At 46.6% G+C, this 14761-nt stretch overlaps 1 protein-coding gene across 2 annotated transcripts in view; it reads left to right on the top strand.

Moving 5' to 3' along the window:
* Positions 1-14761, top strand: part of GNG4 (G protein subunit gamma 4) — a 64509-nt gene that overhangs the window by 16284 nt on the left and 33464 nt on the right. Inside the window, exon 2 of one of the 2 annotated variants that reach the window (XM_025284535.3) lies at positions 13011-13119. The gene's annotated coding sequence lies outside the window, so the exon portion shown is untranslated. Of the gene's footprint in view, positions 1-13010; positions 13120-14761 lie in introns of those variants that run through there. The other variant, XM_044942050.2, reaches the window with a different exon arrangement.

Genomic DNA, 14761 nt, shown 5'->3' with positions numbered 1-14761 from the left:
AGTGATGCCATCCAGCCATCTCATCCTCTGTCGTCCCCTTCTCCTCTTGCCCCCAATCCCTCTCAACATCAGAGTCTTTTCCAATGAGTCACCTCTTGGCTATTATAAATAGTGCTGCTACGAACAATGAACATAGGAGTGCACTTATCTTTTTGAGTTAGTGTTTTGAGGAACCTCCATACTGTTCTCCATAGTAGCTGCACCAACTTACCAGCAGTGTAGAGGGTTCCCTTTTGTCTACACCCTCTCCAGCCTTTGTTTTTTTGTAGACTTTAATGATGGCCATTTTGACCAATGTGTAGTCATGCCTCATTGTAGCTTTGATTTGCATTTCTCTAATGATTAGCAATGTTGAGCATCTTTTCATGTGCCCATTGACCATCTGTAAGACATAGAAGAGTCTTAAATGCATATTACCAAGTAAAAGAACCCAATCTGAAAAGGTCATATACTGTATGATTCCAACTATTTGACATTCTGGAAAAGACAACGTTATGGAGACAATAAAAAGACAAGTGGTTGCCAGGGACTGCCAGAACGCTGAGGATTTCTTTTTTAATTGACTGTTTTTTAAGAGCAGTTTTAGGTTCACAGCAGAACTGAGCACAAGGTACAGAGTTCCCAAGGACCCCCTCCTCCCACATATGTACAGCCTCCCTGCTATCAGCGTCCTCAACAAATCAGGCACAGCTACAAGTTATAAACAGACACTGACACACCATCATCACCCAACGCCCACAGTTGACATCTGGGTTTATTCTTGGTTTCGTACATTCTAGGGGTTTGGACAAATTCTCGGAAGAGTTTTTTGGCAGTGAGACTATTCTGTTTGATTCTGTGATTGTGGATACATGTCATTATACATGTGCCACTTCCCTGCTAGGAGCTACTTTCAAGGCCAGTTCTTCCCTAGGTTCAAGAGAATCACCAGTGTGTTACAGGTTTTCCCAAGAGCCACAGTTTACTCTCTGTCCTCCTCTCTGGTGTTCAAGAGCCAGTTTGTAAATAGCACCCTTGACCAAGACAAATAGCAGGTTGCTAAAGGTGAGATGAACGGTGATGGAGCCGAAGACAACAAAGAAATCTTATTTGATCTGTTTTACTCCTAAACTCTCATAGGAAACTAATAATACTGGAAATAATTGACATACACACACACACACTCACAATATAGAGTAAAATATTGATGCTTTCTGACAAAATCATCTTATTTTTTTTTGAAAAGATGAATTCTCCAGAAATGTGAAAATGAATGGTTTGCCCTAAGAATGCCTACAGAAAATTTGTTCTTCTTAAATAATGCTAGGAGCAGACATATGAGAGCATTTATCCTTTTCTCAATCAAGAATTACATGGAAAACTCAAAAGTATCATCTTCTGTCAGCCACTTTCCATTTTAGAAAGGAGCTTTTCTGTTGAAATAATGTCATGTCAAAGTGGGGTACGACGCAGTCTGACCTACACCAGGCTCTTTCTAAAGGCTTACCTGGGCCCCGTGACCCTGTTCTCCTGTCTGACATCTCCCTGTTAGAATGGGGATGTCTGTCTTATACCTGTCACTGTGGTATTTTGGAAGCAGATAACTTGTCTGATTCACAGGTTCACAGCTGGAGAGGCATTTTTTCCTCCAGATGAATCACAACTCAAGTTCTTACCCACACTTGATTTAGATGACATTTAGATGAGAGTTTGGACTTCCAAGTCGATGCTGAAATAGATTAAGACTTTTGGCCTATTGGGATGGGATGAATTTATTTTCTTGTAGGAAGGACATGAGTTTGGGGGGACCCAGAGGGTAAAGGGTAATGAGCGGAATTGTGTGCCGCATGAAATTCAGAATGACTTTGTTTGGAGATAAGCTTTTAAAGAGCTAATTAATGGGGTCATGTGGTGTCTTTATAAAAAGAAGTTAGGACACCGTCACACACTGAGCAAAGACCGTTTGAGGCCACAGCGAGAAGGCAGCCACCTGCAGGCCACGGAGAGGGTCCTCAGAAGAAACCAGCCCTGCCTGGAGACCCTAAGCCAAAGCCCAGTTTCTTGTCTTTTCCAGCCTCTAGAGGCTACCTGTCTTCCTTGAGGGCCCCCTCCCATCTGCAGAGCCAGCCAGCGGTTGCAGCATCTTCAGATTTCCGGCTGTGACACCAACTTTCCCACCTCCTTCAGCATCTCAGCATCATGGTCCAGCTTAAGCAGCTCGGACATGTAACCCAGCAGGCAGAAAAGAGGTGACTTCATGCTCTGTGAGGGCTGATGTAAAACTGCTTAGTCATTCAGTCGAGTCCGACTCTTTGAGACCCTGTGCATGGGATTCTCCAGGCAAGGATACTGGAGTGGGTTGCCATTCCCAACTCCAGGGAATCTTCCCAACCCAGGGATCGGACCTGGGGCGCCTATGTTGCAGGTGGATTCTTTATTTGAGCCACCAGGGAGGCCCACAATGTAAAAGCAGTAGAGCACCATTAGACTCTTAAATAAATAATTTATTTGCTTCCTTTTTGGCAGCACTGGGTCTTCGTTGCTGTGCGGGGGCTTTCTCTAGTTGCCATGAGTGGGGGCTACTCCCTAGCTTCTCAATGTGGTGGCTTCTCTAGTTGCCAGGCATGGGGTCTAGAGCACAAGCACCGTTCCTCCAAGGCATGAGCGATCTTGAAGTTCACATTCCTGGACCAGGAATGGAACCCATGTCCCCTGTATTGGCAGGTGGGTTCTTAACCACTGAACCATCAGGGAAGCCGCTCTGTTCGACTTTTTAATACTTGTTCCTGTCGATTAAGACTTTGGACTCCATCTGAAAGGGCCAAAGAAAAACTTAGGGAGTGTCTGGGCTGGAGAATCACAGGGAAGATGAATCTTTTGTTTATTTTGCACCAGTTCATCAAGCGCTCTTAAATATGACAGCTGGTCTGCCAACCTTCTCTAGTTTTTTTTGGCTTTAGTTCAGTTCAGTTCAGTCACTCAGTCATGTCTGACTCTTTGCGACCCCATGAACCGCAGCGTACCAGGCCTCCCTGTCCATCACCAACTCCCGGAGTCCACCCAAACTCATGTCCATTGAGTCCGTGATGCCATCCAGCCATCTCATCCTCTGTCGACCCCTTCTCCTCCTGCCCTCAATCTTTCCCAGCATCAGGCTCTTTTCCAATGAGTCAGCTCTTCACATCAGATGGCCAAAATATTGGAGTTTCAGCTTCAGCATCAGTCCTTCCAATGAACACCCAGGACTGATCTCCTTTAGGATGGACTGGTTGGATCTTCTTGCAGTCCAAGGGACTCTCAAGAGTCTTCTCTAATACCACAGTTCAAAAGCATCAATTCTTCGGCACTCAGCTTTCTTTATAGTCCAACTCTCACATCTATACATGACCACTGGAAAAACTGTAGCCTTGACTAGATGGACCTTTGTTGACAAAGTCATGTCTCTGGTTTTTAATATGCTGTCTAGGTTGGTCATAACTTTCCTTCCAAGGAGTAAGCGTCTTTTAATTTCATGGCTACAGTCACCATCTGCAGTGATTTTGGAGCCCAGAAAAATAATAACAGGTCAGCCACTGTTTCCACTGTTTCCCCATCTATTTGCCATGAAGTGATGGGACCGGGACCAGATAAGAAGGGCAGTCACCAGGGGACTGGTAACCAGCAGGCTCCAGCACTGTTCAGACTGAGCGTGTTTCTCCTAAGGACCCTTTGTCTCAAATCTACTCCAGCACATACCATGCTGAACGATTCTTACCCTGTGCCTGGTTAGCATCAGTGTGATTAGTTATTATTAGATCAGGCAGAGGATATCAGGCAATCAAGATGTAAATTGAGTAATTGAGACCCAGATTGTAAAATGCATCAAGCTTGACTACAACTATATTTAATTTGCAAAGTAGCTCTAGTAGGAGCGGGAGTGGCCCTGCCCCTGCTCAGAGGACCAAGGGGACCGTGTTCCCACGAAGACGTGGAGCTCAAGTGGTCCAGTACGTGTAACAGCACCCACTTCTCTGCCACTGCCCTCCAGTGGTCCAGACATCATCTCCATCCCAAAATGACTGAGAAAGAGCAAGGTTGTCACGTGAGGCTAAACACACCACTTGGGCTTCCATATATACATATAGAAGTCTGCGCCCTCTGCCACTTTAGCAGTTGTGAATCTTGGGGTGATTTAGTGATCCTTTGTTTGGAAGCAGATGTGACCTGCATTATTGTGGGGGGTGGATGAGGGATGAGATACTCCACAAGGTGCGCTCTGCGTGATATCTTGGTGACAATTGTGAACCAATGTATCCAAAAGCTGAGGAGAAGGGATCCTAGACGATGACTCTGAGTGTCGGGAGAGCCTCGCCCCAGTTTTCATGCCAGGAGCGTTGTCGCCTGTGGGTCAAGCATCGGACAGGATCTCAGGGTGACAAAGTGGCTTCCTTACATTCTGCCTGTAGCCCCTCTAACCTGTGGGGACCGGCTCAGAGAGCAGATCTACGTGAAGACACCATGTGGGACAGGAAACTGGCTCCAGCCCCAGGCGTGGCTATTAATCCAGGGTTATTCTGGGGCTCTCTCTCCAGTGATCTGATTCTTTCCTGAGCACCCCTGACTCAGCAGGCTGACCCCACCGGTCTGCGCCCAGAAATGTCATCCAGACATGAGCACAGCTTCTCACGGTGGAATCCTTGCTATAATCGATGCCTCCTTGTATTGGGTTTTCTAAATAGAATTTCTTAAGTTATTAAAAAAAAATTTTATTGACTTATAGTTGATTCTCAAGCTTGTGTTAATTTCTGTTACACAGCAAAGCAAGTCAGTTTTACATATATACTCTTTTTCATATTCTTTTACATTATGGTTTATCACAGAATATTAAATATCATTTCCCGTGCTAGACAGTGGGACCTTGTTGCTTATCCATTCTATATATAATGCTATAATTTGCATCTACTAATCCTAAACCCCAATCCTTCCCTCCGCCACCCCTTGGCAACCACAAGCCTCTCACCTGTATCTGTGGGTCTGATTCTGTTTCATGGATACATTTGTTTGTATTGCATTTTAGATCCCACATGTAAGTGATATCATACGGTATTTGTCTTTCTCTTTCTAACTTACTCTGCTTCGTATGATGATCTCTAGGCTCGTCCATGTTGTTGCCAATGGCATCCTTTCATTCTTTTTAATGGCCAAGTGCTATTGCATTTCACCTGTGGACCACACCTTCTTCATCCATTCATCTGTTAATGGACATTTAGGTTGAATCCATGTCTTGGCTATTGTAAGTAGTGCTGCTATGAACACAGCAGCACAGGTATCTTTTTGAATGGGAGTTTGTCCAGGTGTGTGCCCAGCAGTGGGATTGCTGGGTCACCTTCCAGCTCTATTTGTAGTTTTCTGAGGAGCCTCCGTGTTGTTTTCCATAATGGCTGGCCCGGTTTACATCCCCACCAACTGTGCAAGAGAATTCCCTGATCTCCACACCTGCTCCAACATGTATCATTTGTAGACTTTTTGATGATGGCCAGTATGACCAGTGTTAAGTGGTACTTCGTTGTGGTTTTTATTTGCATTTCTTTAATTGTTAGCGATGGTGAGTTCTTTTCAGGTGCTTATTGGCCTTCTGTATGTCTTTTTAGAGAAATGTCTCTTTAGGTTTTTTGCTCATTTTTCCATTAGGTTGTTTTTTGGTTATTGAACTGTGTGAGCTATTTGTGTATTTGGGGGATAAAACCCTGTTGGTCACATCATTTGCAAGTATTTTCTCCCATTCGATAGGTTGTCTTTTCATTTTGTTTATGGTTGTTTTTTTTTTTTTTTTGCTATGCAAAAGCTTGTAAGTTTGATTGGGTCCCATTTCCTTATTTTTGCTTTTATTTCTATTGCCTTGGGAGACAGACCTAAGAAAACATTGGTATGATTTTTGGTCAAAGAATGTTTCATCTCTGTTCTCTTCTGGGAATTTTGTGGTGTCATGTCTTACATTTAAGTCTTTAAGCCATTTTGAGTTTATTTTTATGATGTGAGGATGTTTTCTAGCTTCACTGATTTACATGCAGAAAACTTTTCCAACCCCACTTGCTGAAGGACTGTCTTTTTCCCATCATATATTCTTGCCTCCTTCACTAAAAATTAATATACTGTAGATGTGTAAGTTCATTTCTGGTCTCTGTATGCTGTTCCATTGGTCCATTTGTCTGTTTTTATGCCAATACCATGCTGTTTTGATTACTGTAGCTTTGTAATATTGCCTGAAGTCTGTAAGGATTATGCCTTCAACTTTGTTCTTTTTCCTTAGGATCACTTTGGCAATTCTGGGCCTTTTATGGTTCCATGTAAATCTTAGGATTATTTGCCTTAGTTCTGTGAAAAATATCATGGATAATGTGATAGGGATCACATTAACTCTATAGATTGGGAAGTGTGACCATTTTAACAATATTTACTCCTCCTCTTTCCATTTCTTTGAGTCATCTTCAGTTTCCTTTATTAATGTTGTGTAGTTCTCAGCATTAAGTTAGTACTTTTGTCTCAAGACTCGGAAGTCTTTCCAAGGCCACAGTGTTTCCCTTGCACAGTCTACAGACTTCTACTGAAACACTTACCTGGTGCCCCAGCGGTAAAGAATCTGCCAGCAATGCAGGAGACCACCTGCCAATACAGAAGATGTGCAATCAATCCCTGAGTTGGGAAGATTCCCTGTAGAAGAAAATGGCAACCTGCTCCAGTATTCTTGCCTGGAGAAGCCCATGGACAGAGGAGCCTGGCAAGCTATATTCCATGGGATCACAAGAGTTGGACACGACTTAGTGACTAAATCACCACCATTGGTTAGGGAGATGCAAAGCTGCTGGGACAGAGAGCCCCAGAAAGACAGTGATATAAAATGCATAGAACAGTTCTCTCCATCACCTCCAAGGCCAGAGGTGAGCAGCCCAGCTGGATGGGACAGCTGAGCTGTAAGTGCATGTCAGAGACACAGGCTCTTTATAATCTGTTTCCCTCTCCTGCCTCTGGGCTGTAGTCCTCAGTCTCTCCTGAGCACCTCAACCCCCTGAAGGGCTGGTTAAACCATTTTCCACTCCCACTCAGCAGGTCTCAGTAGGGCTTGAGAATTTGCATTTCTGACAAGCTCCCAGATGATCCTAAGGCTGTTGGTCCAGGGATCCTGCTTGGGGAACCACTGCCCAGGGGCCTGTCTTTGCCTGCCCTGGCTGATTACCGACACATCCGTGGTCCAGATTATGGAGTGGGGAAGGTGTGTGGAGGCGCACACACACACTCACATACACGCACGTAGTATCCTAAGGCCCAGGTGGGAAGTGGCAGCCTGTATTTCCACTCATTTTCCACTGATGAGAAAACTCACAAAGCCACGCCTACCTGCTGGGGATGCTGGAGAACAAGTTCATGGCCATGTCACTGAAAATAATCAATAAACAATCTATAATAGGAATAGAAAAGAATTCTGTTGAAGCCGTACTGAAGATATAGCCCAGAAGATAGCCTCTCAAGGTATTCAGCACACTTTTATATCTTGTCAGAACAAAGAACATTAAACAAGCTGGGACATTAAGGCTGGGACTCCTTTGATAATAAAGACTCCTTTCCCAGGTGCCAAGGTCATGCTACCTTGCTGTGTATGTGCTGGTCTATTTGTTTTTTTTTTTTTTTTTTTTTTGAAGTTTGAGGGATACATTCCTTCAAACTTTAAAAAACAAATAGACCAGCACATACACAGCAAGGTGGCATGACCTTGGCACCTGGGAAAGGAGTCTTTATTATCAAAGGAGTCCCAGCCTTAATGTCCCAGGAAGAGGGGCATTTAATCTTTATTTTTCACATGGCCAGTGTGCCCTTTTCTTTAATATTTAAAGCAGATGTTTGGGGTCTTCCCTGGAAGTCCACTGGTTAAGACTCCAAGCTCCCAATACAGGGGGCACAGGTTTGATCCCAGGTCAGGGAACTAAGATCCTGCATGCCACATGGCACAGCCCAAAAATAAATAAAATAAAAATAACAAAAATGCAATGAAAAAAATAAAGGGGCCAGAAAATGCAAGAGGATACTTAAACTTTTGGGGGAAAAAAATTTTTTAAAGCCACTGTACAATGTAGGTTTGATCGGCCACAAACAGTCTATTTTAGCTAGTCTAAAATTCAAGTCATGCATGTATGTAAGCAATAATGACCTCCCCATACCTCAGTATGTGAGCATCTGTTTTATCAGCTACAATTATATTATTATGAGAAAAGGGGAGAGTGGATTCTGTTGGATGCTTGTGTACACCTATGACCCTACAGTCCTGCCTTAGTTATTCTCCTCCGGCCCCTGAGCTCTCTCTGGGGACAGGCAAGCCTCGTGCCCCCTGGCCTCAGAGTCTTTCACAGAAACCCACAAATATGCTCCAGTCCACATCAAGTCCTCTGGTTCTACATCCACTTAGAAATATATGCTGCATGTGTAAGAGGACATCCATTGACCTGCTGCTTGGAACCACGTGTGACACCCCCAGTGGAGACCGTGACTCTTGTTCCTCAAGGCCCAGCATTGTTGTTAGCAAATGCATGTGACTGCAGTTAGCCTGCTTCACATCCAGGAGCTAAATTAGCTCCATTTAGGATGTGAAACAGCAGCAGCCGTGGATAATTAACATCACTGCTCTGAAGCCCGGATTTGCTCTTGCCCAGGCAAGAGTCATGTCCACATGGACCTGGGTTGTGTTGACTCTGGGCACCCAGGCATCTATGTACCTCTGTGCACCAGGGGCTCCTCCCAGCCCATGGCCACCTGGTAGATCTTCCCAGGCCCCCACAGTGAGACCACAGCATTTTATTTAGGGATGAGTATATTTTCTTCAGGGGGGAAAAAAAAAAGCTTTGGAAAACATCATGGTAACATTTAGTGCTATTAAAAAGCAGTGTTTTTTACCATGTGTAAAATAGATGCTTGTGGGAAGCTGCTCTATAGCATGAGGAGCCCAGATCGGTGCTCTGTGATGATCTAGAGGCGTGGGATGGTCGGGTGGGAGGGAGGTCCAGGAGGGAGGGGATATATGTATACGTACAGCTGATTCACATGTTGTACAGTCGGAAGTAACACAACATTGTGAACAATTATCCTCCAATTAAAGAAAGAAAGCATGTTTCAGCAACCAGATCAAGGAAGCCAGTGAGGAGCTGGGTTCCTGGCCATACCAACACCTGTCCTCCTTTGAGAAGCAGCGATGATCCTATAGCCCCTCAAGGGACCAGAGCGGCTGGTGGGCTGACATCTGAAAGACGCTCCAAGCATCAGAGGGAAGACACTGTGTGCAAATGCCAAGTGGATGAAATCAATACAGCTTTTTCCTGATGTGTGGTCTCTTAAAGTGCCACCGGAATTAATCATCTGAAAGAGGAGTCCCCAAAGCTGGAAGGGACTGTGGCTCACATTGAGGGTCAGGAGAGCAGTGACCCCACCACCCGCCACCTTCACTACCAATTCAGGTGTCTTGGGGAAAGTCTCGTTGTCTTGGGCTCAAGATCTAGTCCAACAGAGGGCTTCTCCACCTACAAGGTACATGTGAATGACTCGGGTTAATGTGGATTCCATGCAGGCCTGGGTGGGGCTGAGATCCTGCGCCCATCCCCCCAGCAACCAGGGCTGCTGCTATGGGTCCCTCCCTGCCCTGCTGATGGAGTGTGTGCCCTAAGAGGACCAGCTGGGACCCCACGTGACTCAGATGCACAGCAAAGCCTGAGAGCCAGTGGACTCGCGCCTCGCTTGGAAGGCTTAGGATGTCAGGATCTCTCTGCAGAGCAGAGAGGGAAGCGGAGGTCCGGGTGCTGAGGTGGGACCAGCTCCACGAGGAAGTATCCCTGGCCACGGAAGTCTTAGGTATGGCCATTGTCTGGCTCCTCATCTGGAGGGTCTCTAGGACATGTCTGTCCATCTGTCTGGCTCCCTTTGGAAGATTATTGTGGGAGTGGGGATTCCTGGTGGAAACCCTGCTGGACCCTCCTTGGCTTCTCCAGTTGGGACCCTGCTGGGCCCCCCCAGTGACTGAAACTAACTAGCAGTGGAGATCCCACTTGGAAAACCCGTGGCTCGAAGACAGAGACGGAAGTGGGTCTCGAGAGGACTGTGAAAGAAACAAGGAAATAGGCCAAAAAGAATTTTCTTTTTTTTAATTTATTAATGTTTACAATGTTGTGTTGATTTGTGCTGTACAGCAAAGTGATTCAGATATATATATATATGTTATTTTTCAAATTCTTTTCCACTATGATTTATCTCGGGATATTGATTATAGTTTCCTGTTTTACACAGTAGGGCCTTGTTGTTTATCTATCCTATATATAATAATTTACATCCGTTAACCCCAAACTCCCAATCCATCCCCCCCCGTCCCCTCAGCAGCCACAAGGCTCTCCTCTATGTCTGTGAGTCAGTTCGTTTTGTATATTTTATGCATATTTGTTTTGTATATTTTACACAAATGTAAGTTCATTTGTGTTATATGTTAGATTCCACATATAACTGGTATCAGTAAACTCTTTCTGACCTATTTAACTTAGTACAATAATCTATGGGTTCGTCCATGTTGCTGTAAATGGCATTATTTCATTCTTTTTTATGGCTGAGTAATATTCCATTGTATGTATGAACCACGTCCTCTCCATCCATTCCTCTGTTGATGGGCATTTACATCGTTTCCATGTCTTAGCTGTTGTAAATAGCACTTCTGTGAACACTGGGGTGCGTGTATCTTTTCAAATTACAGCCCCCAAAGGGGTTTCTAACAGCAGAGAATGAGGAAACAAAACAGGGAAGGAGAGGAGGATAAGACTCCATAAAAGCCTAACAGCTTTGTGGGGATGAGAAATGTCTCAGTTCAGTTCAGTCGCTCAATTGTGTCCGACTCTTTCCGACCCCATGAATTGCAGCACACCAGGCCTCCCCGTCCATCACCAACTCCCGGGGTTCACTCAAACTCATGTCCATCGAGTCAGTGATGCGTTTAGATGTAACAAATAACTGTGACAGGAAGAAACAATCGCCTTGGAAACAGAAGGCATTGGTGTCTGTGAAGCTGCACAACTGGCCAAATATCTGAAACCAAAACACGTTTGGAGGCCCCTCTAGCCTGGGGGATAAACAGCATTGTGAGTCTAGTCTGGCTTCGTTTTTGCTTTGTTTCTGGGATTTCCTTTAGGATCTCTGATGAAAGTGAAAGAGGAGAGTGAAAAAGTTGCCTGAAAATTCAACATTCAAACAATCCAAGATCATGGCATCTGGTCCCATCACTTCATGGCAAATAGATGGGGAAACAGTGGAAACAGTGAGACACTTTATTTTCTTGGGTTCCAAAATCACTGCAGATGGTGAGTGCAGCCATGAAATTAAAAGACTCTTGCTCCTTGGAAGAAAAGCTATCTAGACAGCATATTAAAAAGCAGAGACATTACTTTGCCAACAAATGTCTGTATAGTCAAAGCTATGGTTTTTCCAGTAGTTAAGTATGGATGTGAGAGTTGGATTATAAAGCTCAGCACCAAAAAAAAATAAATAAATAAAGCTGAGCACTGAAGAATTGATGCTTTTGAGCTGCGGTGTTGGAGAAGACTCTTGAGAGTCCCTCGGACAGAAAGGAGATCAAACTAGTCAATCCTATAGGAAATCAATCCTGAATAGTCATTGGAAGAGCTGATGCTGAAGCTGAAGCTCTAATACTTTGGCCACCTGATGAGAAGAACTGACTCATTGGAAAGACATTGATGCTGGGAAAGATTGAATGCAGAAGGAGAAGGGGATGACAGAGGATGAGATGTTTGAATGGCATCACCAACTTGATCAACATGAGTTTGAGCAAGCTCCAGAAGTTGGCGATGGACAGGGAAGCCTGGTGTGCTGCAGTCCATGGAGTCCCAAAGAGTCAGACATGACTGAGCGACTGAACTATACTGAAAGGACATCAACCCTGAATATTCATTGGAAGAACTGATGCCGAAGCACCAATACTTTGGCCACCTGATGATGTGAAGAGCCAACTCACTAGAAAAGACCCTGATGCTGAGAAAGATTGAGGGCAGGAGGAGAAGGGGGCGACAGAGAATGAGATGGTTGGATGATATCACCAACTCAATGGACATGAGTTTGAGCAAACTCCAGGAGATAGTGAAGGACAGGGAAGCCTGACGTGCTGCAGCCCATGTGGTCACAAAGAGTCAGATAGGACTGAGCAAGAACAACACTGGGATCCCAGGAGATGGATGCTGCAGGGCAGGGTGCTGGGAGTTCAGGGGGAGGGAGTTCCATTGTCCCAGAGTCGTCCTTTCTGGAAGAGGGAGTGTGTGTTAGTCACTCAGTCGTGTCCGACTCTTTGTGATCCCATGAACTGTAGCCCACCAGGTTCCTCTGTCCATGGGGATTCTCTAGGCAAGAATACTGGAGTGGGCAGCCATTCCCTTCTCCAGCGGATCTTCCTGACCCAGGGATCAAACCCGAGTCTCCCGCAGGAAGGCTTTTTGCCATCTGAGCCACCATGGGAAGCCCCAGAGGAGAGAAGTGAAGTGAAGTTGCTCAGTCATGTACAACTCTTTGCGATCCCATTGACTATAGCTTACCAGGCACCTCCGTCCGTGGAATTTTCCAGACAACAGTACTGGAGTGGGTTGCCATTTCCTTCTCCAGGGGATCTTCCCAACCCAGGGATTGAACCCAGGTCTCCCGCATTGTAGGCAGATGCTTTACCATCTGAGCTACCAGGGAAGCCAATTTTCTCCATCTTCACATTTTTCTACAATGGGCATATTTCAGAATTTAAGAAAATATAAGCTGTTTCTGTTTGGCAGAGGTGGTCCGTGGCCTCCGGATGTTCCCTTGTGCTCTTGGTCAGCTTGGGGGCTTCTCTTCCCACCTTTAGCTCACCATCTCCCCTGTGGCCTGCTCCAGGAGAGACAGCTGCTGGCCGCAAGGACAGGACTTCGAGGGACGGGCTGTATAGGGATCAGCCGGCTCCTGCCGCATTGGTGACCCATCTCTGGTTGTGCTTCCAGGCGAGCTCACAGCAGGGTCCTGACGCAGCCTCTCGCCTGTCGACTGTCAGCTGCTCCTGCCGCCAGCTGGTCCCCGGCACAGGCCTGACACTCTGCCATCTCTCAGCGGGTGAGGACGTGAGGGGCCCTGACCAAGAACAGGTTCTTGGAGGGCGGGGGTCGCTGCTAGCAGGTGCACTGTGGGCCTGGGGTGAGACTGGCCGTCGGATCCTCGATGTGTGGCCAGGTCCTCACTCCATCACTGCATTCTCAGCCCAGATGCAAGGCCCTTATGGAGGCTGTTTCACCCCTCATTTCACATTATCCCTCGTGTGAGTGGGTGATGGGGGAGCAGCAGGAGATACAAGCCATCTCCATGGGTTGCTGGCCTTGGCTTGGAAATCAAGCTGTGTCCTTCCCCACCTAGGAACAGAGATATGACTCAGGCTGGCATCCTTGGCCAGCTACTTGCTATGACAAAGGGGATGGGGGGGATTGTCAACCAACACCACCGCTGCCGCCCCCTCCCCCACAGTATAAGCTGCTCAGTCCCTTCAGGCCAAAGGCAATAGCTGTCTTTCAGAGATTTCCTGGAGAGACAGACTGCAGAGCTCTGCCAGCCAACACTTCACAAGGGTCTGTGGAGATAAGGCATGTTAGGGAGGATGGCTGAAAAGGCACGAAGACATCCACTCATCCAGAAACTGTAAAGACTGTCCTGAGTCAGGTCAGATCAGCAGCAGTGGGGATTGCAGCATCGTGCGCTGCCCTGCCCCCGACTCTGAGTTTACCAAATTACACACCACAAAGTGTGGCCGTCAGAACCTCCCCAGGCAAGCTGTCTGTGTGAGTGTATCCATGTGCCCGAGGAGAAAGATACCTGACCACACACACTCACACACATCATCACACTCGTACACCTGTGTGCACACTCACACCCCCCACCCATACATCTTTATACCCACACCCCACTCACCTGCACACACTCACACACACCCTCACCTGCACACATTCACACATACCCTCATACCCAGACGTGCACACAGTACAGAGCCCCCTCCTCCTTCTCTGCCTCCCCCGCCTCTCCCTTTCTTCCCTCCTGCGGATCCTGAGCTCAGCTTCCTCTAACCAGCCCCCTGGGTCCCCGCCACCCCCAAGTCCCCTAACTTGCGAAAGCCCCAAACTGGTGATGAGGAAAGAGAAGGATTGATTCAGAAATGGGGCAGGCGGATCAGGGCCTGAAGGCAATGATTTCAGGGTCCTTTTTCCCCTGTCAGTTGGGCTGGGGAGGCATGGAACTGGCCTGCATCTTCTCCCTCCTTTTGTGTGGACACAAGAATGCATAAACACACACATCCACAGGGGGACCGCCGCATACACAGGCCAGCAGAGTATGCCCGTCAGGCACATGGGCACAGGCAGGGATACAGCCCCAAACACACATGCAGAGATGCGCACACATCTGTGTAGAGTAGGGCGTCGGCAGCTGCTCCCCCGAGTTTCAAAACCCCTTCTGCTTCTCCAAAACCAGCTCCTCTGCTTCTCCTTCTCTTCTTGTTGAATAAAAGTTTGCAACCAAGAGAGGAACACACCCCTGTTAACTCTGACTTTGGTGGCTGCCACGTATCACAACAGGCAAATTTTATTTTTCAAACATTGGGAATAAATGAAGTTGACGTCAGGCCTCATCTGGGCCAGAGAGTCATTGCTTGAATGAGGAAACCCGGAGTGTGGTCTGCACACCCCGGGAACGGCCCAGCCCCCTCACACCT

The sequence above is a fragment of the Bubalus bubalis genome, chromosome 4 (assembly GCF_019923935.1).
Source record: "Bubalus bubalis isolate 160015118507 breed Murrah chromosome 4, NDDB_SH_1, whole genome shotgun sequence".
Lineage (NCBI taxonomy): Eukaryota > Metazoa > Chordata > Mammalia > Artiodactyla > Bovidae > Bubalus > Bubalus bubalis.
This window is presented reverse-complemented; position numbering and strand designations above follow the sequence as displayed.